The sequence below is a fragment of the Silene latifolia genome, chromosome 9, assembly GCF_048544455.1.
Source record: "Silene latifolia isolate original U9 population chromosome 9, ASM4854445v1, whole genome shotgun sequence".
Taxonomy (NCBI): domain Eukaryota; kingdom Viridiplantae; phylum Streptophyta; class Magnoliopsida; order Caryophyllales; family Caryophyllaceae; genus Silene; species Silene latifolia.
In genome coordinates this window covers 119,779,464-119,807,214 of record NC_133534.1, presented here as the reverse complement: position 1 = coordinate 119,807,214, position 27,751 = coordinate 119,779,464, and the positions used below count along the sequence as shown (strand labels likewise).

Here is a 27,751-nt window from a genome sequence, read left to right as displayed (position 1 = left end):
ATTACAAGCAACAAATTCCACCTTTGTTTCAAGTTTTAAACAACTTTTATAAAGAAAAGAGCTTTCAAAACTTGTATGTTTCCTTCCTCATTTGAGGTCCATGTGCTAATTGCGTTTCCACATGTGATGTGTGCTATTTTCCTATTAGATTTCACTCTTGTGTGGCTACTAACCATGCAGGTGAGTATCAGAAGCAGTGTTCGCTCCAACTGGGGGCTTCGCCCAAGTCTTCATTTTCCCCAGCGACGGCCAAGACATTCCCCAGCAGTAGTTGCAGTATTGCTCAAGGTTTCTTCCATGACAATCAAGGAAATTGCAAGAATTCATGATCACTAAATAAAGTTCATGAGCTTCTCCTCTTTAACGGAATTTCGCTTGCGACGCGAGCGGAGTTTCTCCATAGCGGTGCTAGGGACGCGCCAATTTCGATCGAACACTTTTCCTCAGCGATGCCAAGGACGCGTCGTTGTCGATCTATTATTTTCTCTTCAGCAGTGCCAAGGGTGCAGCGTTTTCGACTCAATATATGATTCTTCCCCAGCGGAATCATCGATATGCCCCCAGCAAGAGTTCCTTACAGCCCACGTATTTCTTAGAAACAGAGTTCGCTTGAGACCGACGCAAGCAGATTCTCCAGCGGTTTCTTCCAACGTCCTGCTGACCGTCATATGGTTTCCTACGTAGTTCGAGAGAAACAACTCTTAAAGAGTCCTTAATCCTTCAGATCTTTCAGAAACTTGCCTTAATCCTTCAGATTCTTCCAGAAACTTGCCTTAATCCTTCAGATTTTTCAGAAGCTTGCCTTAACCCTTCAGAGTTAACCCTTCGTATAGTTTAAACCTTCATATGTTCTTCCTTTAGATAAACTTCAGATAATCCTTTATCCCTTCAAGATAATCTTCATATATTCTTCCTTCAGATAATCCTTTATTCCTCCAGATAATCCTTTATTAATTTCAAGATAACCTTCATATGTTCTTCCTTCAGATAATCCTTTCAGTAACCTTCAGATACCCCCTTTTCAGTATATTTCAAAACCTCTTTTCAGTTGAGTCCGCATGGTCATTCCTTCAGAGAGTTGTCCTTCAACCTTTCCTTTGGAGATAGCCTTCAGAAGTGTTAAGAAGTTTCTTCAGAATCCCTGTAACCCCTAATGCCTTCAGACCCCAAGTTATCTTCAGACCAAAGAGTTTTACCGAAGCGCCTTCAGTCCCGTTTCACCCAAGGGTGTCACAAGTATGTTTTCTTCTTATGGTTGGAAAGCTTCCTTACATATTCTAATGGACTTTAAATGACCCTCCCCGATAGTCGATAGACTCTAAAAATGTTCCCGACGACAGGTCTTTGGCTCAGACCCCTTGAGTCGCCTCGCGTCGCCATATTTGCCAGGTTGTAATATTCGATTGACCTGATGGCTATACTTTGACTTTCGCCTTGTCCAAGCCTATGTCAAAGTCGAGGCTATGTAGACACCTTGTTTCGGTACCCCGTCAACCACCCAGTGATGATTGGGCCGCATGTTTGATACGCGGATCGATTTTATGACACTTCATAAGTTCATCTTCAAGTGATAGCTCAAACACTTGTGTCAACCTCATGGTCGTCATCTATGCGCCGATACGGTCGTTTTGACAGTAATTAGAGTTCATTTGGAGTCCGGGTCGAAACCGCTTCATTTTCTAAAAACCGTTTAAATGCCGAGTCGGAATATTCCAGAGTGTTCTAGAATTCTCTTGATATTTATTCCTAATTAAATTTAATATTTTTAAGGAAATATCTTACGCATATTGTGTTTCACAGAATAAGGAAGTGCATATCTACCGAAATTCCATAAAAAATGCGGAAATCTTTCTTGCTGAGGAGGAAACTTCTAGGGAAATGACGCAGGAGGTGTTGCGCCTCTTCTAAGGGTCGTAGTGGCCGCTGCGCCTGTTCCCCAGCCCTCTTTCCACGCTTTCCTGAATATTTTCGTGATTTGTTTCCGTATCCGTGTCATTCCTAAACTCCTCCATAGGTTTAGTATAAATAGAGACTTTCGGTCTCCATATTTGGCACGCGAGTGTTCTGCCCCTTCTTTCTCTCTCTTTGCATTCTAGACCACGCTATTGCTTTCGACGTCTACGTGCTTGATCAATCATCCACGTAAGCTCAGATCATTCTGAGTCCCAGTCACGTTGTATAGACCGACCAATTTGACCAACTACGTTTAATCAACCTAATTAATCTAAATCCTTTAACAAGGGCACCTTCCACGAATATTCGAGTCGAGCAATCACTAAACGATAACTTTAGTCAATCTCGTTTCATCAAACATGTAAGTATGAGGGTGTAAATCCCATTTATTTATTGTGCTTTTATTTTATATCATCTAATGTAAGAGTTATATCAAGAGCACGTTCGAAAACCGTCTTAAAATCCGTTTTTATAAAACAGCGGAGGTCTGACGTCGAGAAGGAACGCAACAGCAGATGCGCCTCTTCGAAGGATCGCAGCATCTCTCCCAGAGGCTGCCGTTGCTCCTGCTCTTCTTCTTCTTCCTCGACCTTCTGAAATTTTCTATTTTTCTTATTTCTTTCATTTTTCTTTGCTTTCTTTGTCTTGTTAGTACATAAATCATGTTTTAACAACTCTTTTTTTTTATTATAACGCTTAATTCGACTTAAATCCCTTATAATTTAATATTTGCCGGTTTTCGTCATCTCATTCAAACCCGGATTTTAAAGGTTCGATTTTCCCATATCGAGTCTTTAGAGTTCGTCTTTTGTACATAGTTTTCTTTATTTGATTTCAGTTCATCAAATTTTATTCCGTTTTCAAGTTCAAAGTTTCGACCTTTATAAAACCGACGTCGTGTGATTATAATTACGCAAATCGCTGTAAAAAATTATTTAAACTTAGTCTTTAATCTGACTTGTGACGATATTAGTATATGCATATAACCTGTTAAATCACTTCCACTTGTGTGAAATATCAATAATCGATCTTAAATATACCAATGAACGATAACAATCCGCGATTCTGACTTCACAGCCAGTGCCCGGCTCTAGAACAGACGCAGGAGGAGCTGCGTCTCTTCCAGAAAACGCAGCAGATGCTGCGCCTGTTCTAGGTTGGCTTCTGTCCCTGAAGTCTTTCTCCCTTTGACGTAGCTTCTAATTATGGTTTAAATCAACTATTATCCGTATTATCACCTCTGATCTGATGTATTTTCATTCCAATTTTATTTTGTCCTTTTTTATTTTCTTCTTCGAAATCCTGTCTTTGAGCGTCCTTTTGACATAGATCAAATGAACCATGTAATATTTGTAATTTTCATTCTTGTAATTTTAATATTCCTTTATTATTTATTATGTATGGTTTAGTTACTTGGCTTTCACACATAATGAATCTAACATCTACTTCGACGCCAAATTGTTTGCTAGACACGTGTTCACCGACATAGTCTAATTTCACATGTTAGGAGAGGCCGCTATCGAGTCGGGTCGGATTAGGTGTTCGAATTAAAGAGCTTCTTAATACATACCTTCACCCCTTACTCCAGTTATCTCTTGACATATGTGTCCATTGGCATCTTCGAGAGTCATTCTAGACATAGAATGCTAAGGGTAACGAGTTCTTGGTGTTTATGTCATTCCTTTGTGTCTTGACATGGCACGAGGAATTCGAACGGTTCCAATTTTCCATAAAAATTGGTGGCGAATCAACAAATGCAGGCTTATTCAACCTTTCACCTATTTCAATGCCTCGCCAATCGTTAACGGCCCATGACGTGCTCTGGCAAACCATGGTTCCGTGGGAGAAGTGTCGCCGCCTCGACAACCAACGTGTGGGTGCGCGCGGCGCGGGTGGCCCATGTCCACACACTCCATATTACAAAACGATTTTTCAAATTGAGCTTTCCTACTCATAAGTTTTACACTTTGTCGATTTCTTGTCAAGCAATCGAACATGTAAGTATGAGGGTGTAATTAATCCTCTTATTTCATGCTTTTATACTGTTTTCATGACTTTAACATCATAAAACATGCATAACACGATTCAAAACTTGGAAAGATTGAGCCAAAACCGAGTTTTGGCCTGAGACAGAAGCTCGTTGCCTCGCCTAGCGGCTCGCTCCTCTATGGCGTCTCAGGTCAGAACTCAACGTGTTTAAGTTCATCATTGCTCAATGTTTTATTTCGTTTTACTTTCCTTTCTTAAAACGGTTTTTAGCATTTTAAATCATTTTTATGATAAAACATTTTTAACCATAAATCATAATCATCATTGGTTCTTTATAACATGACGGTTAATTCCGTGTTTCGGTGATATTATTTGGTTAATTACATTTTAAAGGGTATTTTAACAACCTTTTCTTCATTTTAACAATTTTACTCTTTCATGCACACTTGCAAGCACTTTATTCATATTCAAAACCATCCTTGGTTCTACATACAATGTCGGTTTAATCCCGAGTACGATGATAAGTTTTGACTAATTACAAAGCAATGAACATAATATAATTAGTTCATATCAAGCACATTTCATTTCATTTCATTTCATTTCATTTCATTTCATTTCATTTTGCTTTTCCCTTTGTCTTACCCATATTGCATGTCACCCTTGGCTATCATATGTGCCATGTCGATTTAATTCGAGTTCAGTGATAAAACGGTTGAGAAAATACATTTTACACGTTTATTTAAAAAATTATTCATGTCAAGCTTGCAAATCCATATTCGAGAACAAATATCATCATCATAATGATGAATACTCTGAGTCATATTTTATACTTGGATACAAACAAGATCTTAACGACCTTTTCCACAAAACAGTTTTAACAACCTTTTAAAACAGTTTTAACAACCTTTTGCAGAACCAGAAGGTTCACTTGGGCTGCTGTCTGACCCGCGCATCAATGCCCTTCTATTCTTCACCTTTTACAAAAGTAGGGGGAGCCCCTTACACCGCCCATTGGCTCGCGCCTCAAAGGCTGTCTGCAGTGTAATAAGCAAGGACTCACAAAAATTTGAAAACCCTGACAACAGACGAAGGACAATTTCAGGGAATGCAAAGAACTTTAAGAGTTTTGTAAAAATGGCAACTGACCATGATTAATCGTGAAAATTGGTGAAAATTTAGTTAAGGTAGGAAACTAAAACTGAACCAAAATTTAATGTTTTATAAGCTCCCTAAGTATTTTAATGAAATTGAAAACCAGACTAAAAATATTGGAATCTCAGACAAGTTTCTTAACAGGATTGCGTGACTCTTTTTGTGAATGAAAACTGGGATATAATTATCAAATTCACCCTCAAGCAAGCACAGAAGGTTAACTTAAAAATTTAAGAAGCCTGAACTGAGTTTACTCAAGCAAGCACAAAGTAAAAATAAGACAGCCTATGAATTCTTGCATTTTTTACCCATCACTTACCTTTTCAATGAGACCTGTAAGACATAAACCAACTCGAGTCTCATTAGACCATGCATATAGTTGGATAGGGAGGATTAAGTCGACTTGTAGGTGTTATACAATCTAATCGATTCGGCTCCCGGACCCAAACTTTCCCAGGGATTTTAAGATATACACTAACTCGATCCCATCACAATAATAATTGCTTGCATCTAGTAGAGAATATGTTTGTCTGATCAAATCCAATGAATCCCCTATGAATCCATGACACCCTAGTGCTTTTAATCAATTGTTTACATCTCATCTTGCTTGCTTTTATTACTTTATTTGCATTGTTATTTAGTTTAGTTGATCTCCTACCTCAACCCAAATTGTGACACCCTTAGACACAACCACTTGCAGTCGAAAATCCTACATCAATACCCGTCCCTTGGGATCCGACCTTTAGTTACCTCTTTATTAAAAGTAGAGTAGTTTGTGAAGTTATAAATATTGTTTTGGTCTAGGTAACTTTTGACGACAAGTAACAAAATCGACGAGCCAATTTGGGTGAATTTGGTTGAGGAAATCGAGTTTTATGGATGAAGGGATTGAGGGTTTTGAATGTGTGTTTGAATAGAATGAAATGAATTAGGGAAGAAGGTTTAAAATCTCGTGTTATAGCATCTTAGCAGCAGGAGACGAGCGGTTTAGGCATGAGACGCTCGGATTATAGGTCAATCAGCAATGCAATCCTAAGCCCGTGTTGAGACGAGCGTCTTCTGGAGGACACAAGCGTCTTTCTCTTGAGACGAGCAGATTTTTCTGGAGACGCTCGGATTCATAGTTAGAGCAAAATCCCAATTTCTGAAGTAGCCAGGACGCTCGGATTTTCAATAAGACTAGCGTCTTCTTGACTGAGATGAGCGTCTTCTCCATGGGACGCTCGGATCCATAGTCAGTACCAAATTTTTCTTTTCAGCTTTGTCAAGACGAGCGTCTTACTATCAGGACGCTCGGATCACTTCCAAGACGAGCGGGTTCTCATGGGGATGCTTGGATTACTCCTGTACCTCACAGGTTAAGTTCCACCCATGGGTATCTTCATATCCTAAGTAATTTCTTCTTCATTCCTTTGGTCTTCATTGTGGGTGCACTACGAAGGCTCGGATAGCCTAGGCAATTGCTATCCCCACACTAGTCCAAATGCTAAACATCAAGAAACATTAAAGTACCTCCCTCACTTCCTCTCATAATGATAATCTTGATCAAAACATAAGAATGTAAATCCAAAATTGACAAAGAATGCAATACAAGATGTAAAATGCAAGTTAAGGGGTTAGAATATTTACAAATGGTGGTTTAGGGAAGACTTCACCAAACTCTCATTCATGGATGAGATGTCAAGGGGGCATAGCCAAGGTGTTGTTGATGTTGCTCAACACCTTGTAGAAGCAGTCGAAGGCTTGTTCATTGTTATTATAAAGATCTTCAATAAACCTTTGCACATTGTTATCTTCATCGTGGTGACTTGAGTTAAAATGATCACTAAAGCCTTGGTCTTGGGTCATAGCATGACCAATATAATGATTGACTAACCCTTCAAATTCATCATCCTATAGACCACAAACTTCATCTACTTGCTCCCCAATAGTGTTATCATGAGTTGATGAGAACAATTCTTCTTCCTTGTTGTCAATGGCCAATAAGGCCTTCTTCATTACGTGTCATGATTGATGGTGAGCTATTCAAGCTCTCATTCTTGTTGCAACTTTCTTGCTCTCCGGATATAGCACTTTGAGGTTTATCCACTTTCTTATTCCATATGGGTGATTATTATTTACCCATAGCATGTTCTTTGCATTAAGATGATAACTTCTTCCTATCACTTTCTCAGCTATAATAATCAACCTTGAAACATGGCTCATGTAGTCGGGGAGCTCTCATTGTCTTGTCAAGATTAAAAGTGATTGTCTCATCCCCTACTTCAAGTGTGAGCTCTCCATGTTTTATATCAATTACCGCTCCCGCGGTGTGCAAGAAAAGTCTTCCTAAGATGATAGGAATGTTGGAATCCTCCTCCATGTCTACAATGACAATGTCTTCCGGGATAAAGAATTTGCTAATTCTCACGGGTACATCCTCCCATACCCCTAAAGGTATATTTGTTGATCGATCCGCCATTTGAAGCGTGATATTAGTGCACTTGAGCTCTCCCATTCCTAGCCTCTTGAATACCAAGTATGGCATGACACTTACACTTGCTCCAAGGTCACATAAAGCCTTGTTGATTGTAGTGTCGCCAATGGTGCAAGGAATAGAGAAGCTTCCCGGATCTTTGAGCTTTGGAGGTGAACTTGCTTGAAGAATAGCACTACTCACTTTAGTGAATGCAATAGTCTCTAGCTTCCGGATGGATTTCTTCTTGGTAAGAATATCCTTCATGTACTTTGCATATGCCGGAACATGATTGATCAATTCCGTGAATGGGATTGAGACTTCTAAGTTCTTCACAATTTCCATGAACTTTCCAAGTTGTTCATCAGACCTAGGCTTGGCTTGACGACTTGGGAATGGAAGTTTAATCACAATAGGCTCTTTTTCTTTAGCCTTCTCTTCATTCTTCTTCTTTGAAACTTCTTGAATGGTGGGTTCTTCTTCCTTAGAGTTCTCCACAACTCTTTCCTTGTTACTAGCATCCACAATGATGTAATCAATTGGCTTCTTCGGCCCTTCATACCTTGTACCACTCCTCAAATGGATGGCACTCACCAACTCATATCTTGGGGGATTACTTTGAGGTGCTAATTGCCCCTTTTGTCTTTGAGAGCTAGAAGATGCTAATTGAGACATTTGGGTTTCCAATATCTTCGTGTGAGCTAGTATGTTGTTGATGGTGATGTCTTTTGCTTGGCTATATTTTTGCATTTGGGTGAAAAATTCTTGTTGGTTCTTTTCCATTTGGAGGACCGTTTTTTGAACATCAAAGCTTTGGTCATTGGATTTATTGTAAGAGGGTTGATTTTGATAACCTTGGCTTTGGTTGTAAAAGGGTCTTTTAGCATGATTTCTCATTGGAGGTGGGGTGTATATTGTTTGAGGATTTTTAACATTTTGGCTTTTGTATGAAAGGTTTCAATGAAATTTGGTATTCTCATTGTAATAGTCGGAATAAGGGGTGCCACTTTTATATGCTTAGAAAGCATTCACTTGTTCCCCTACATTCAGTTTGGTCATGACCCAAAGTTCCACAACTCTCACATACTCCACTTGGATTTGAGGATGATGCCACCATAGCATTAACATGTTTTTTGGGTGATTTGGAGGCCTCTTCAAGTTTAGCCATGGCCTTCTCAAACATCAAATTGATGGTGTCAATATGAGCACTTAGTTGAGCACCCAATTGTGTATTGGAATCTACCTCATGCTTTCCTCCCCTAGTAGCCTTCTGAGGCCTACTATATTGCGAGTTATGGACCGCCATTTCCTCAATTTTGTTCCATGTTTGATTATCATCAACTTCGTTAAACATGCCATTGGATCCCATATTGAGAATGGTTCGGGAGTCTTCATATAGACCATTCCAAAATTGTTGCACAAGGAACCACTCGCAAAGTCCATGGTGTGGACAAGAATGACAAGTATCCTTGAATCTCTCCATGCTTCATATAATGATTCCTCATCCCTTTGTTTGAACCCGGTGATTTGGGCTCTCAACATGTTAGTCTTTTCCGGAGGATAAAATTTCTTATAGAAAGCAAGTGCCAACTTCTTCCGTGAATTAATACCAAGAGTAGCCTTGTTGTGGACACGGGCCACGGGGGCGCTTGGGAAACAAGAGTTTGCATTTGTGGAGTCGCCACCAATTTATTGTGGAAAATTGGAAATCGTTCGAATACCTCGTGCCATGTCGAGACACAAAGTAGTGACATGAACACCAAGAATTCGTTACACTTAGCATTCTATGTCTAGAATAACTCTCGTGGATGCCAGTGAACACAGATGTTCACAGAGATCTGGAGTAATGGGTGAGGGTACGTATTAGGAAGCTCTTTTGATCGAACACCTAATCCCGCCCGCCTCGATAGCGGCCTCTACTAATGATTAGGGAAAATCATGTATACTGGATATATTGTCGATTATATGCATACAATGCAACATCAATAGAATTAAACCTAGCATGTGAAGATTAACACTAAGTCGGTAAACAAGTAATTTAACATACAATTGGGTCGAATCGGGATTTAAGTTCAATTACATGTGAAAGTATGCAAGTGAAAAAAAAAGGTATAATGATAAATACAATAAAGGAAAATTACAACAATGAAAATTACAATAATTAAATAGGGTTTAAAGATTTATGTCGAAAATACATCTAAAACGGATAATTTGGAAAAGAAAGAATAAATAAATTAAATTAACGAACATGAATTAGAGTGATAATACGAGTAATAGTTAAATAAATACAAAAGCTAAAACTAGGTCAAGGCAGCACGGGAGTTCAGAGACAGAAGTCAGCCAGGAACAGGCGCAGCAGAGCTGCGCCCTCTGGAAGAGGCGCAGCAGTCACTGCGTCTGTTCCTTGGCTCAGTTCTGGCTGTGAAGCCGGAATTGCAAGTCGTTAATGTTCGTTGGTGATTTTAAGTGATCGATTAATAATATTTACTCGGTCGAAAGTGATTACTTGATTATTTACATATGATTGACGGTCATGAAAGTGATAAACACGGATAAAAACTAATTAGTTAGAATTATTACAAGATTAATGAAGATTAATTAACAAATTAATAACTAATCAAATTAAGTAGGTTAGATACGATGAATTAATGACGGACTAATGATGAATATGATAATAAATAGGTGAGAATATATCAAAGATCGAATTCCAGAAATTCAATATGAACGAATCGAATTTCTACAACCCGGATTTGACTTTAATGACGAAAACCCGCAAATATTAATTACTTGGGATTTAAGTTGGGAACTAATTAGATGAATTAATTGTGAAGAATTATGAATTGCAGGTTAAAATTATCATGCTTAAATTGTCGTGTTAATGAAACAATGAACATTTGAAAACAAAGTGAAAAACAAAAGGACGAACAAAAGATGAAGGAAGAAGAAAGGAAGCAGGAACTGCGGCAGCCTCACAAAGAGGAGCAGCAGGTACATCGTCCCTTCGAAGAGGCGCAGCAGTTGTTGCGTCCTTTCTCGACGGTTGTCCCCTGATAATCCGTAAAAAAAGTTTTAAACAAAGGGTTTTAGAAATCGGTTTTAATTGTATTTTCGACATAAACCTTACAATATGATTTCAACAATAAAGAACAATAAATAAAAGAGAGATTTACACCCTCAGACTTACATGTTTGACGAAACGAGATGAACTAAGTTTACGATTAGTGATGCTCGACTCGAATATAACGAAAGTGCCCTCGTAAGAGGAAAACGATTAAGATTGAATAAAGTTGATTATGGTGGAGTTGGTCAAATTGATCGGTCATGCAAAACGAGGCTGGTACTCAGAAAGATCCGAGCTTACGTGGTCGAAAGTTCAAGCACGTAGGCACCAAAAAGTAAGAACGTGGTCTTAGAATGCAAAGGGATAAGAGAAGGGCGGACGCTCGCGTGAGAAATATGTGAGACCGAAGGTCTCTATTTATACTAATCACACGGAGGAAGTAGGGTTTTTTGGATAAACTTTGGAAGTGAATCTCCAAAAGATATGAAAAGATACGAAAAAGACACAGAAAAGGACTTGGGAAGAGGCGCAGCAGGCACTGCGTCTCTTGGAAGAGGCGTAGCACCTGCTGCGTCTATTCCCAAGTGGTTTCCTCCTGCGGAAGAAAGATTTCCGTGTTTAGTTTATGGAATAACGGAATAATTTGGTTTTCTTTAATATTTTTTGTGAATATTACGGGAAATTCTTTACCAAAGACTAAAAGATTTATAAAATATGGAATAGAAATATCCGGAACATTCCAAAACATTCCGACTCGGCATTTTAATGGTTGTCAGAAAATGAAGACGGTTTTAGGCCCGGACTCCAAATGTACTCTAATTACTGCCAAAACGACCGTATCGGCACGTAGATGACATTTAAGAGGTAGACATAAATGTTTGAGCGATCACTTAATGATAAACTTACGAACTGTCACAAATCGTTCCGCGTACCAAACGTGCGGCCCAATCATCACCGGGTGGTTTGCGGGAGGTGCAGAAATGAGGTATTTACAGAGCTCCAGCTTTGATCGAGGCTTGGACAAGGCGAAAGTCAAAGTATAGCCATCAGGTCAATCGAAGATTACAACCTGACGACTATGGCGACGCGAGGCGGCTCAAGGGGTCTGAACCAAGGACATGTCGTCGGGAACATTTTAGAGTCTGTCGACTATCGGGGAGGGTCATTTATAGTCCATTAGACTACGTAAGGAGGCTCGCCAGCCATAAGAAGAGACCATACCTGAAATTCCTTGAAACTCCAGGAAAAACAAAACGCGATATTGGGAGAAGACACCAGGACACAGTCTGGAACCGCTGGAAGAAATCTACTTGTGTTCAGCTTCAAACAAACTTCGGAAGAATTTGGGGTCGATATTGATCTCCATGTCTCGAGAGGGAAAGTCTATCCGTGTATGTTGGGAAATGTGTCCTCAACAATAGTGCGATCACATGATTTAAATATCATTATTAAATCTCATTTTAAGAATACATGTGGGATGCAATATTTTACAGTCAACTGGTCCACACATATCGGTAATGATTGGCTGACTAGAGTTTGACATTACCGTGATGCGACGGTGGTGATCCATTGATCCCCTTAGGTCATACCTATAGGGAAATACTCTTAATTGATTATTTAATTAATCGTATACCGATACGAGTTAATTAAATTGCTTAAAATTGACGGATGATTTTGTGAGTATAATTTACGTATCTTATTGTAAATATGATTAAATGAGATACGGTCTGAGTAATCGAATTGTATCATTGCTCAGATGAAATTATTGTTTAAGGAAACAATTGAATTGAATGAATTATTATAAATACAATTTATTGTGATTTATAAATTGGTAAAATATTTTGGTACAAGTAATTATGAATTACTAAGTCGATTTTTGTATATGACGTATTTTTATTAATACGTTGATTTTTAATATGATAAAAATATATTGCATTGTAACATGTCATGTAACATGTAACATGTGACAAAATTGACAAATGACAAAATATAAAATGGACTTTCCATTTTATAAGTGCCGAAATATTAAGAGGGAGTTAGTGGAAAAATTATGTTGATTATTTTAATAAGAGAAAAACATAATTATTAAAGCCTAATCTCTAGCCATGTAAGCCTACAAGCTTTTGAGAAGAGCAAAATCTAAAGGCATTGGGCATGCTACCCAAGGCCATTTTTTCGGCCACCCTAAGGAAAGAAAAGGAGTTTTTCTTTTTCCAATTTCATTCATTCATAGAATACAATAATTTTCTAGTGTAAGAAAATTAATATCCTCTCTACATCTTATGAGATTTCTAGAGAAATAAATCACAAAAATCCTCTTCTCTCTCAACCGAAATATATGAGAGAACAAAAATATTTTGTGTCAATATTTCTAAGCAAGACTAATTTTAATACTAGATCATATTATTTTAGTCTTTAAGATGTATTCCTTGGGTATATACTTTTGGGAGGGATTCTACATTTGAGTCCTTGTTCTTCCATTTGGAGAGCTCAAGAACAAGTGAGTAGGTGAACTCACTTGTGCCCATAAATCCGAAAATCACATGGTGAGATATAGATTTTTCCATCTCTTTAATTAATGTTTGCATGCATAAGACCTTTATTAATTTTATGACAAATTAATTTCGACATATAAGAGTATGTTAGTATGTATATGAATCTTCATTTCCTTCAATCGGTATCAAGAGCCACGGTTGTTTGCATGCAAATCGGTTAAAAGTTTTCCCGAGTTATAAGAATAACAAATAAAACTTGTAAAATTTGTGTTATTATGAGATATCACGAAATCAATCCATGCATGTTAATATTTCTGGTCCTAAAATGTTTTAGGATATTTTGGTTAATTTTTCGGATTTTTATTGTTCATAATTTACAATAATGGCATTTAAATGTGATTTTATGAGTAAAAATGTCATTTTTGGTCTAAAATTAGCTATACTTCAAATTTTCACTTGGTTTTTGGATATGTTGTCACATATATTATTTTGAGATAACCTGTAAATTTTCATAATTTTTGGACTTGTTATGCTCGAAAAATGGATTTTACATTTTTAAATTCGGATTTAGGTGTAAAATAGGTTAATATGAGATAAATTTCGAATCTGGTCATATAAATTTAGTATGTTGTCACATGCAATTTTACAAGATGTGTGTAAAATAATTGGCCTTATTGAAGTTTTTATGCATGATTTATGATTTTTTGAAGAAAAATGACATAAATAGTGACATTATTAATGAAATATTGATAAAACATGCTCTATGACTAAAGAAAAACATGATATGTTGCATTTTATTGTCTTTTTCAGATCTAAAATTGAAAAGTTAATGAATATTTTTTTTCCATGTTTTTATGATTATTTTATTAAAAATCGATAAACCGCAACATTGTTTTTCCGGTAAATTTTCGAAATTTTTAACCTAATATTTTGAACATTATGAGTGTCATGGAAATTTTCCAGAATGTTCATGGGTTTAAATTTCAAATATTGAATTTATTTGAAATTTTGTGATTTATTTGAAGTTTAATAGCTTATTTTTGTAATTTTTGGTCCATTTATGAACAATTTTGTTAATATGGGTTAATTATGGTCAAATTATTAGTGAAGACTATATTTTGAGTCCTAAGAGGTTAGGGTAATTAACTTATGCATAAATATGAGTTTATGTATTTTTGTGATTATAAAATGTTGAAATCACGCAAATCCGTAAAAACCGAGTAATATACGATATTGGCTTATTAAAGGCGATTTAGCATAAAATTGAGCATGTTCATACATATTTTAATGCTGCATTTTCTTTATGATTGTCATAATTTTAATTTATGTAATTTTTGAAATTATGTAATTTTACTTAGTATGGCCTTAGATTTTAATAGGTATTTCCCGAAATGTATGGGAATATCGATTCGGTTGTAATTTTATTGTGATCTCGTATCACCGTCTTGTAATTTAATAGATTTATTTTATTTTAGTTACAAATGTATAATAGGAAATTATGTAATTTGCTATGTAATTTTATTCATTCCGGAGTTCCCAAAGACGGATTTCTTCAAGTATGGCGATACATAAAGACGGTGTTACCTCGAGATGCGTGCCACAACCGAAGTTCAAGGGACCAATGGAGTTGGTTTCCGAATATGTAATAGTTAAATAGTTTTTCTATTTTAGGAAAGGCCATACTAGGATTTATTTATTTTATGCTTGCATTTTATTTTATGTCACATGCATCGCTAAATCGCCATAACTAAACATGCATTGTTATTTTATCGAGTTTATCGACCGTGTCAATTAAAATTATCGTAGTTCACCGCTTTAGTTCACTTAAAACGTGATAGATAATAAATTGACATGACCTCTCGCTAAAACAATTAATTGAGACATAGCCTTACCAAATAGTAGAAACCATGAAAACCTATTTCGCGAGGGAGTGCGCTCGGCTACCCCGGGGTACAAACCTTGTTACGTAGGGGAAGTGGGTGATGAATGTTAATCCACCGAATTCATGTTGATAAGGGATGTATTGTTGGGGTTGGTGTCCTTAACAGTTAGTGCAAGGACTTATAAATCTCTAAAAGGATCAAAGGGCATACTTTTGGTATTATTATCAGTTGATCCACGTTTATCAATAACGGTTGGCTTGCTAGATAAGTTTGACGTTATTGTCATACAGATGGCGGTGATCAACTGGTCCCTAAAAGTCACACCTATAGGATACGTTTGAGAGATGTGACGGTATGAAAATACTGTCATGTAGATGCCAATTTTGACTAACCAGTTAGTCCGAGTTATTTGACTAGTAATTAGTCAAAATATGATGTTGAGATATTATATTTAATACGGATTAAATATTATGGGCTAAGGCGAATTAACCAGTTAATTCGTAAAATTAAATATAAGCGTTTTATATTTAATTAAATGTATATTGAATATTAATTATACAATATTGTCTTTGTCGGACATGTATTAATACTTTCAACTAATCCGTGTTATTAGTCGATGTATTAATAACCGATAACCGATGACAGTTTATAATACAAACCCGTCATATACATTTTAGCATTTTGGCGAACTGGACCTCGAGCTAAAAGTAAGAGGAAGTGGAAGCCCACTTCCCCATGAGGGCTCTCGGTTTTGGCCGAAACACACAAAAGGAGAGCTCCTCTCCTTTTGTGACCTAGACAATTTCATTTACACGGAAATTAGGGTTTTGGAGATTAAGCTTTCTCTGAAACCGAGATCTCACATCTCGAGAAAAACTCACATCAAGTTCTCCCAATATTGCAAGGCAATCGGAGAACACGTTCTAGCACAAGGGCATATCTCGGACGGTCTTGGGTGCAACAATTAGGAGGAAATCTCTGTTGATTTCTGTTCTTTACGCCGTGGATCTAAGGACCCGAGGTTGATTCTTACTCCTTATCGTTTCTCTATTGTATTTATGTTTTATGACGATATTCGCATGTTAAATTTACGTTATAGTCCTAAATTTAAAGGGTATTATACGGATATTTACCCACAAGTGGTATCAAAGCGAGGCCACGTAAATTTTTCCATGTGTTTTTCATAAAACGTTTTTGAAACGATGAATTTGTGCATTGAAAACCGTGCGGCTCTTTACACGGCTGATTTTGTTTTCAATTCGTTTTTTTTTTTTTTTTTGCATGTTGTTGTTTTATACGGAAATTATAACAATATGTCATGTTTTGTCAAATTGTAAATTTGATTTTATGCGGTTTTGATCAAAATCAAAGTAGGTTTTGCATTGTCAAACTGTTTCACGAGGGTTTGGAGTTTTTCAGAAAGCTTTGTACTCGATCGAACAAGTTTTTAATCGATCGAGTGGTTTTTCTGTCATGTTTTTACTCGATCGAGTCCTTGCTGTACTCGATCGACCACTTTTTAAACCCTGACTACTCGATCGAGACCTCCTCGTACTCGATCGAACAGTCTTGCTGATATAGGTCCTCGATCGACCTCATGTTTAGTCGATCGAGCACCTCCTGATTGGCAAACCCCTCGATCGAATGGCAGCCTCATTCGATCGAGCCCTTTTGTTCCTCGATCGAGCACCTGTGTCCCTGGATCGAGGGATTTCTGTTTTGACAGCTTTGAAAATTTATTCCTTTTGCTTTAAATTTTCTTTTGGCTACAAAATGTACATTATACGGATATTGTACACTCGCTATGATTGTGAAACGGTTCACACACGTTCCATTAAGTTATTTTAAAGCGTATTTAAAGTAACGGATTGTAATGGATTAAAATTAAATGATAGAAGCGGTTTTATCACATGAATTTTAATCATTAAAAGGTGGTTTGGATAAATTTTAACATAATTACGGAATTATGTCACGAATGAATTTGTTTTTAGTTGATGCATTTTTATTTTTATCGTTAATTTTGAATCCTTGTGAATGCCTTTTATTACGTATTTAATTTTACAATCAGTTGTAACTTAGTGTGGCCTTAGTAGAACGTGTTACCGTAATGATGAAACACGGTCTTGGTTGTATTTTGAGATCTCGTATCTCCGTTTTGGATTTTTCACTTGTAATTACAGTTTTAATTAGAATGTAAATAGGTTTATATTTTGTAATTTCAATTGTAATTTTGAGAAGACCAAAGATGGAGACCGGATGCTCACTCCCGCTACATGGATCAAGATGGAACATCAAGACAAGCTTTTCGGGTCCAACGGTGGATTCCAAAGTTGTATTATGTTCTTATACTAGGATAGGCCACACTAGGACCTTTTTATTTACGTATTGCATTCTTTTATTTATTTTTCGCAACGATAATATGCATCATATTCCGCCTAAAAACCAAACCACCTAATTATTGCATGAAAACTGACACATATAGAGGTCACGAGTTAGTTTTCATTGACATTCTCATGTCACACGATCATGCTAAGCCATAACCTAAATTGATTCATTCACGCAGACGCTAGTTATTCGTTCACTTAAAATGAATTAAAACTTAGTTGATGGGATCTTCCTCGTATAAACCAAAATTGAGAACGGTCTTTATAGGTCAAACTCCAATGAGTCCCTTCTTCGTCGGTAGGCATAATATGACCCCTTCTACGTCGGGTAAGTTGGAACCGATTGACCTATTTTATCTCAACACTATGGTCACTCGTACGATCCTGTGATCATGGTGGACTATAGATAGGATTTACAGAAATCTATCGACCGAGAGTTCGTACGGAAGAATTAGCTAAACAGTTGGCTTATCAATTTACGGAAATTGAATCTTGGGATCACTTGTATCATTCTTGAGGGAGATCAATTATGCAAGTGCGAGAGTCTACATGTTTAAAATGAATTTTAAAATAGACTTAAATCACCTCGATGAGTTGCTTATTTCGTTTTGTTTTTCTTTCTTTTTCAGTGTAGATCACGACTTTTAAACTGCTAAACAACAAATGGCTGGTTCTACTGATAACCCAATGCCAAGTGCCACATTGGACCGTGAGTCCTGGCTTCGGATCTTCATGAATCGATGAATCGGTCTACTCGATCAAGAATGATGGATCAAACTTCGCGGACCGGGAGGCGGCATTACGGAATGCTGCGCCGCCGACGGGAAGCTCAAATATCTCTTGGAGCCCATCCTGGCAAACCCAGTCCCACGGCTAGAGCTGCTGAAATCACCAAGTTTAATGATTTCTGTATGGAAGCGGGTGCGATTAAAAACGTACTCATTTTTGCAATGGAACCCAATTTGCAGAAACGCTTCATAGCCCATGGTGCAAACAAGATTTTCACCACGCTCACCAAGGAATTCTCGAAAGCACCGAGAATCGTGACCTATGAGCATACCACTCGCTTCTTTGATGCGAGACTCGGAAGGGCCAACCGGTTAGCCCACACATTCTCAAAGATCATTGAGAATGTCGAGAAGTCGAGACCTTTAATTGTAACATCAGCGAGAACATTGTTATCGACCGCATACTTCACTCACTCCACGATGGTTATTCGCAATTTAGAGCGAATTACTATATGAATGATTTGAAGAAAACTCCCCATGAATCGCACTCCTCCTCGTACATGCACCGAGAAGGACATGAAGTTCAGTGGGAGTTTGAAACAAGATGTTCTCGTTGTGTCAAACAAAGGGAAAGGTAAGGGCAAAGCTCGGCAAACCTAGCGAGAGGTAAGGCGAAGTTTAAGAAGTCGGGTTCGGAAAGAGTGGTCCCGGTGAGTCGAGCAACTCATCAGCGCGACAAAAGAGCAAGAATGAAAACATGGAATGCCATCATTGCCACAAGACCGGGCATTGGAGACGCACATGTCCTGTTTATCATGAGGACTTAAAGGCGAGTCATGTTAAACTCGTTGGTATGTCTTCTTCTTCTTCTACTTTTATTCATATGATTGAGATTAACCACGCAAGTTACGGAACTTGGGTACTTGATACTGGTTGTGGTTCTCATCTAATAATCATGTGCGGGGGCTCAGAAACATCGAACCCCTCGTAAAGGGTGAGGTGGACCTGCGTGTCGGGAATGGAGCACGAGTGGCTGCCGTCTCGAGGGGAACATATGTGATCCAGCTTCCTAGCGGATTTGAGTTATTTCTATATAACTGCTATTATGTACCCAGTCTTTCTAAAAACATTATTTCTGTTTCTGCACTTGACAAACTTGGATTTTCATTTGTAATAGAGAATAATTCTTGCATTTTCTCATTACACAATATGATTTATGGCAAGGCAGTCTCCATGAATGGAATTTATGTTTTAGATCGACCAAATAAATATTACACGTAATGAATAAAAGGTTAAAGGTTGGTGACAAAGATCAAACGTATCTATGGCACTGCCGTATGGGACACATTAATGAGAAACGCGTAAAACAGCTCATCAAAAATGGAGCTATCTCGGCCTTTGATTTTCAATCATTTGGCACGTGTGAATCATGTCTCATCGGTAAGATGACTCGTATTTCCTTCAAAGGTGTTGGAATGCGCGCTGCTGACCTATTAGGACTCATACACACGGATGTATGTGGACCTATGTCAATCACCGCACGAGAAGGCTATAGGTATTTCATCACTTTCACGGACGATTTAAGTAGATATGGCTATGTCTACTTAATGAAGCACAAAAGTGAATCCTTTGAGAAATTCAAAGAATACCAGAATAGGGTGCAGAACCTATTGGGTAGAAAGATTAAAACACTACGTTCAGATCGTGGTGGCGAGTATCTTTCTCACGAGTTTGATCAACACCTAAAGGACTGTGGGATTGCCCTACGCTTAACTCCACCTGAACACCTCGGTTGAATGGTGTGTCCGAACGGAGAAATCGAACACTACTTGATATGGTTCGATCCATGATGAGTCACACGATTTTACCCGATTCATTATGGGGTTATGCTCTTTTTCAGCCGCTCTAATACTTAACCAAGTCCGTCTAAAGTCAAGTTGACAAGACTCCATATGAACTATGGAAGGGAACGGTCCCTAACTTGTCCTTTATACGGGTTTGGGGCTGCGAGGCTTATGTCAAGTGGAGACACGAGGATAAGCTCGGCCCGCGATCGGTCAAGACATACTTTATAGGTTATCCTAAAGGAACGCTTGGTCATTACTTTTATTCGCCAACCGAACAACGTGTTTTTGTTGCGGCTAGTGCGACATTCTTAGAGAAGAAATTTCTCGAGAATGCAAAGAGTGATAGAACCTTCGACCAGTCGGAGATTCCAGAACCAAACACCGAGCAACCATTGGAGGAACCTGTTCCTTCAATCCCGGCTGCGGTGAATATTCCTGAGGAACCTAGGAGGTCGGGAAGAGTCTCTATTCCTCCGCATGTATACATTGGTATGGTCGAGGAACATGACATAGATGACGTTCTACTCTTAACGAGTAGTGAACCCGCAACCTATAAAGGTGCCATGACTAGTTTCGACTCAAAGCTATGGCTTGAGGCCATGCAATCCGAGATGGACTCCATGTATGAGAACAACGTGTGGGATCTTGTTGACTTACCTGCTAAGGTTCGTCCCCTTCAATGCAAATGGCTTTACAAGATAAAGCATTCTGTGGAAGGTCAACAAGATATCTACAAAGCACGACTAGTTGCTAAAGGTTTCACCCAAGTGCCAGGTTTGCACTACGATGAGATTTTTGCACCCGTAGTCATGCTGCGTTCCATTCGGATTATCTTAGCGATTGCCGCTTTTCATGACTATGAAATTTGGCAAATGGACGTGAAAACCGCCTTCTTAAACGGCTTTTTGGAGGAAGAGTTGTACATGGTACAACCCGAAGGTTTCATTGATCCAGAACATCCTAAGAAAGTGTGCAAGCTTAAGCGTTCCATTTATGGACTTAAGCAAGCATCAAGGAGTTGGAATCATCGCTTCGACCAAGTGATAAAAGAAAATGGATTTACTCGATCGGTCGAGGAACCATGTCTATATATCAAGTCGAGTGGGAGCAAGATTGTCTTCCTAATATTGTATGTTGACGACATACTCCTGATTGGGAATGACATACCTCTCTTAACTTCGGTGAAAGTATGGTTGAAAAACCATTTCCAGATGAAAGATCTGGTAGAGGCACAAAGAATTCTGGGCATCCATATCTATCGAGATAGATCACGACGGATGTTATCTCTCAGTCAGGAGTCTTACATAGACAAAGTCCTAGAGAGATTCAGCATGACTAACTCCAAGAAGGGGTTCCTTCCTATGGCTCCAGGGGTGCATTTGAGCAAGTCTCAGGCACCAGAGACACCGGAAGAAAAAGAGCGCATGACACGGATTCCTTATGCCTCGGCCATAGGATCAATCATGTATGCCATGATATGGACACGTCCGGACGTGGCATATGCATTGAGTATGACAAGTCGATTCCAACAGCATCCAGGTGAACCACATTGGCTGGCTGTCAAGAACATTCTTAAGTACCTACGGAGGACTAAAGATTGGGCATTGACTTATGGAGGCGAACAAAAGCTATGCGCAACCGGTTACGCAGATGCTAGCTTCCAAACGGATCGAGATGACTCAAAATCTCGGTCGGATTCGTTTTTACTCTTAATGGCGCTGATCACTGGAAGAGTTCGAAACAAACTGTTACAGCAGATTCTACGACTGAGTCCGAGTACTATGCCGCGTCTGAAGCTACAAAGGAAGCGATATGGATGCGTCAATTCTTACGTGGGCTATCTGTAGTGCCTAGTTCGAATGACCCGATCACCATCTATTGCGACAATAGTGGTGCCATCTTCCAAGCTAAGGAGCCAAAGTCTAGCAACAAGTCTAGACATGTACAACGGAAAGCTCATCTAATCCGGGATTACGTGGAGCAAAAGGAAGTAGTGATAGAAAAGATTGCTACGGATAATAACATAGCAGATCCTCTCACTAAAGCATTACGACAAGATAAGCATGAAGGGCATGTTAATTCCATGGGAATTAAACGTGTTCCTAAGTTGTAGTACTCTTTTATGGATTAGATTCATTCTCCTTTGTACTCTATACGACATCATCGTTCTGATATTTAATATATATATTTTGTTTTTCATGTGGAATTGTACGACAATTTTGAACACCACAAAGTGAACTGAACAAACATCATATCTTTTTAGTCCTTAATTGCCCACATGAGCTGATAACTCTGGCAATTATTTTGTGACGTTGGTTGATGGTGGGTTCAACGAGCCATAAGTCAACCGGTTGACTGACCAATCACAGAGGCGATTTATACGGATATTTCGTAGGACACTATTGTGACATCGACGTGGAGTCCTAAATGTTTTATAACATTCCGTGCCTTGGTCGTGGATAGGACCTCCATGGTGATCCTAAGAGTCGATTCTTTTGACTATCGACAGTCTCTTGAGACTACGGCAGATTTTGGGTGACTTTGGTTTCTTTCTCACGGTCATCCGTAATAGAGGGCCAAGTAGATTTTTTCTGGGTCATTTCATGCTGTGCTTAGATCGGAAGGAGTCGAGTTGAAGGAAATATTCACCCTTTATCGTGTACTCGATATTTCTCGGGGCCACTCGAGGAGTCAGAATCGAAATGCATGGCCATGCTCGGATACGGATTCGTTTTATCACTTAAGTTACTCTCTAGTCGGGGAAACCACTCTAGATACAGATCGATTGTAAAATACGACCTTTGTGGATCCGGATCTACAAATTGTTTTACATTGAGTGGGAGAAATTTTAAATGAATATGAGAATCGGTTATCGCACATACACTTGTACGGACAAGTGGGAGTTTGTTGGAGCTTGTGTCCTCCAGTTAGTGCGGATAACGTCATTGCACATACACTTGTACGGACAAGTGGGAGCTTGTTGGGGTTGGTGTCCTTAACAGTTAGTGCAAGGACTTATAAATCTCTAAAAGGATCAAAGGGCATACTTTTGGTATTATTATCACTTGATCCACGTTTATCAATAACGGTTGGCTTGCTAGATAAGTTTGACGTTATTGTCATACTGATGGCGGTGATCAACGGTCCCTAAAAGTCACACCTATAGGATACGTTTGAGAGATGTGACGGTATGAAAATACTGTCATGTAGATGCCAATTTTGACTAACCAGTTAGTCCGAGTTATTTGACTAGTAATTAGTCAAAATATGATGTTGAGATATTATATTTAATACGGATTAAATATCATGGGCTAAAGGCGAATTAACCAGTTAATTCGTAAAATTAAATATAAGCGTTTTATATTTAATTAAATGTATATTGAATATTAATTATACAATATTGTCTTTGTCGGACATGTATTAATACTTCAACTAATCCGTGTTATTAGTCGATGTATTAATAACCGATAACCGATGACAGTTTATAATACAAACCCGTCATATACATTTTAGCATTTTGGCGAACTGGACCTCGAGCTAAAAGTAAGAGGAAGTGGAAGCCCACTTCCCCATGAGGGCTCTAGGTTTTGGCCGAAACACACAAAAGGAGAGCTCCTCTCCTTTTGTGACCTAGACAATTTCATTTACACGGAAATTAGGGTTTTGGAGATTAAGCTTTCTCTGAAACCGAGATCTCACATCTCGAGAAAAACTCACATCAAGTTCTCCCAATATTGCAAGGCAATCGGAGAACACGTTCTAGCACAAGGGCATATCTCGGACGGTCTTGGGTGCAACAATTAGGAGGAAATCTCTGTTGATTTCTGTTCTTTACGCCGTGCATCTAAGGACCCGAGGTTGATTCTTACTCCTTATCGTTTCTCTATTGTATTTATGTTTTATGACGATATTCGCATGTTAAATTTACGTTATAGTCCTAAATTTAAAGGGTATTATACGGATATTTACCCACATGTATCGGCCACACCGTGCCCAAGTTAATGTGGGTTTGGATAATGGACACATTTATTCGAAATTTGGATTGAACTCAACAAAAGTAATTGATAAGGGTTGCATCGGCTACCCCGTGCCCTTGTTGATGTGTTTTGGGCTATAGATAAACATTAGAGTAAGTTTATCGACCAAGAGTTCTAAAAGTAGAATCGATTAAAAAGTTAATCTACCGAGTCATATTAATGAAGGTTGCATCGGCTACCCCGTGCCTAAGTTGATATGATTTTGGGTCTTGGAATCATTTATCATAGTTGGGTAGAGGTCACTATGTAAATGCTTTACTTGTTTTTCAAGTATTAATAAAACGATAAATGTTAAGTTTTCCACTATTCCGTTATTATTGTTCTATTTCTTTACCACTATTCATATACGATATCATTTCGTTTTTGATTCAAATCTCCATTAAAACATCGTAACTAAAGACAAAATATGAATTTTCTTCTAAAGACCTCGTACGAACCATTGCTAAGGATCTCTTGTGAAGAGTGTAGATTAAAGTTATTCATTATCAAACAGGTTTTTGATTCTTGACTAACACATCTACTTACAATGGATTATTTTTCCATGTACTTAATTGAATTAAGTACCTTGAAGCGATAAATTGTTTTGGTAATTAGTTTTGTCAGAATTCGTAATTGACCAAAATAACGCAACCACTTCAATGAAAGTTTTAAGACTAAAACGAACAAATGAAGAGTAATCTTCATGAATTCAATTTTGCTTCTCAAAGCAAAGACTCATTGAAATGAGTGGGAGCATTCTCTTAAACCGTTAAGATGAGGACGAGGTTCAAGAAGTAAAGATTATAATGGAATTGATACAAGGTAATGTTAAAGGTAAAGTTGTTGAGAATGACGATACTAAACCTATCAATCCCGACTGATAAAGTTTCCATTGTCTTAAATGTTGGACACGAGAAAGGAAACTACCCCAAATTATTGAAGAATCAACAAATTAGTTGTGGGACATCTAATAGGATCTTCTTCTTTAAATGTTTATATGATTAACATAAAATTTTGCTAGTACTACTTCGTCAATATTAGAAACCAGTGGAGGTTTTCATCATTGTGTTCGTTACATAAGATGATTAGAATATGACGACTAGCATCAATAATGTCGAGAGATAGAGTAATTGTGTACTCAATCTAGTTTTTGGATTTAAAGTTGTACTTAATTATGACTATTAAGTGCATAAACTCTAAATAAGAATATAAACTTGTTAAGATACAAAAGAGGTTTTCACTTTTGTGACCCTATACACCACGATTTGATGTATGGCTAGCCCATTATCAAGGTGATTATATTCTAAACCAAACTAGAATGATATATCATGTAGATGATGTAAGATTCAAATTGGTAACCCAAGATTAAACCTTAAATTTTGGAATGATAAACGCAAAGAGTTATCGATTACTCTTGAAACCATTAGATTGTTAATGGTATATGCGTACCTTGTATTCAAAGCAAGATGTCTCGTGCCCTTTTTGGTTGAAAAGGAGATCGAGGTTATAAATCATCGATCCAAAATAGGTTGATCATCATATTTTACCAACGATTTAAGTTGACACTAGTGTGTTCACTTAATAAGGTAAATAGAGAAATCTTTGAAGAAGTTCAAGAGTTCAAGGAATCACGATTTAGTTGTGATGGGATTATCAAAGTGAAGACTTTGATATAAGCCAAAGGAAATGTGATATAGTATCACAAGTTAATCTCTCTTAGCACGCATTATGAAATAATGTGTGGATGGATAAGAAATCAAACGCTATTCGATATGGTTTGAACTTCGATCAAGTTACTTTGAGTTACTTGATCCTTTTGGGGATTTTATCATTTTGTCTAGATTATTTTTCCACTAAATCGAATCATATGAGATATGAAATGGTAAGGGTACCATGGTTGTAAGTTTTCACAAGAAACAAATGCTCATTTTTCCCTTGCAATTATCACGTGCATGACGGGTTTGCGGCTCATGAAGCTGTCTTTCTAAAATACAAGTTTATTTCTAGAAGACAGAGTGGGAGAAATTATTCAAGAGCCACAAAGAATGTTATATCGCAAGAAACTGGTCTTTCTTGACTACATGAGACGTTTTGTGTAAGACATTGTTTCTTCAAAACCTAGGAGGTTAAATTCGTCACTTGTTAAAAATGATGAATTCGTGCTACTCTTAAGAAAGTAAAGAGCTTAAAACTTACAAAAGAAATTGTTTGATTCAAGTTGATTACTTCTAGAAAGTAATGAACATATGACTTACATAAGAGTGGTTAAGTCACAACTCAATACAAGGCTTAGAGCCATGAAAATCCGAAACAAAAAGGCTTGATTAGTGACAAAGGGTTTTGAACTAATAAAGAGATATTTCAAAGCAAGATTGGTTGCAAAGGGTTTTGCACTAATTGAAATGCTTAAGTCTATTTGTATCTTCTTGGGGATTATATATCATTATGAGATATATAGCGAGTGAATCTAAAACCCACTTCTTCAATAGAAGGAATGTATTCAATACATGTCATGAGTTTTAGTAGATTCTTGCAATCCTAAGATAATGTGAAACTTAAGAGAGGGTCTTAAGTAGGACATCAATGAGTTAGAATCAACATTTTGATCATGTGATAAAACATTTCTCGATAAGTCGAGAAGTTGTGTTTATACATGGAGTTTAGTGGGAGTTACAGAATTTTTTAATTAGTCCGATATGTGGATGACATATTGATCATTGAGAATGATTTAAGACTTTTGGAGTATTATAATACATCCTTATTATCCGGATTTATGAAGATAAATCCACATGATATTAGCGTCAATAAGAAGTCTTATGTTGATAAGATTCATGACTAGTTCAATTAATTTGAACATATTTGATTGATTCCATTTGCTTCCGCTGCCGGATCAATTAAATGAGTAATGATGTATAACACTTCATATGCTTTGAGTATGATGAATTGTTTTCAAAATCGAATTTAAGTAATCTTTACCAAGTAAGCTATAAAGATTACCCTTAAGTGCATGCAGAAGTATTAAGGAAGTAAAGCAAAGTGTTTATGATGCAATTTTGTGTAAGGGTGTTACACAAGTGACAATTGACAATTGAGGTTGCGCATGGTTTCCGACAAAACCATAATCAAAACATATTAGGATGGTTAAGATACCATTGCGGCTACGTTAATTAAGAAGTAGATTTTCTAGAATCGTTCTAGGCAAGAAAGAACAATGAGAGATATTTATAACGGAAATTGAGTACACTTGCAATCATGAGATGTGCAAGAGGATGAGTCCCGCACACTGTGAAAACAGTGGGAGCTATTCTTAGGCTAGAGGACCTATGTCTTGATTGGATCTCGACACGTACTCAGAAAGTTTTGTGATGGAAATGTATACATTACAAAGGAAAACGAGTATGTAGTAAGGTTGAGTAAGGTACAAGAAGTTGATAAAACCTACTAACCAAAGCCTTCTCAAAGGCTAAACATGATGAGTCATGTCATTTCAATGAATTGAAATTAACAACTACATGCAAGATCAAATTAGATTATAGAATATGAAATAGTAATCAGGCATTGACTATTCATATGTGATAATCGCATTTGTCGTTCGAGTTTTTCTTTAAAAACTCCTTTTATACTTTGTTACATCCAAACGGGTTGTAGTGACAATTGAACCCCGTTAAAGTGAACACGGATTAACATTGTATTCGCCCATAGTCACTTGTATGAGGTGACGTCTCGAAGTGACTAGAGTGTGATGCGATTGATGGCAAGTTCAAATGCCATAGAGTCATGTGAGATGA

The 27,751-nt window shown here is 37.7% G+C and overlaps 1 non-coding gene across 1 annotated transcript; it reads left to right on the top strand.

Moving 5' to 3' along the window:
- The first annotated feature begins 8,984 nt into the window (after nt 1-8,984).
- On the top strand, nt 8,985-9,091 carry LOC141603616 (small nucleolar RNA R71). Its single transcript, XR_012525480.1, has one exon. It is a non-coding gene; the product is annotated as a small nucleolar RNA R71 (small nucleolar RNA).
- The last annotated feature ends 18,660 nt before the right edge of the window (nt 9,092-27,751 follow it).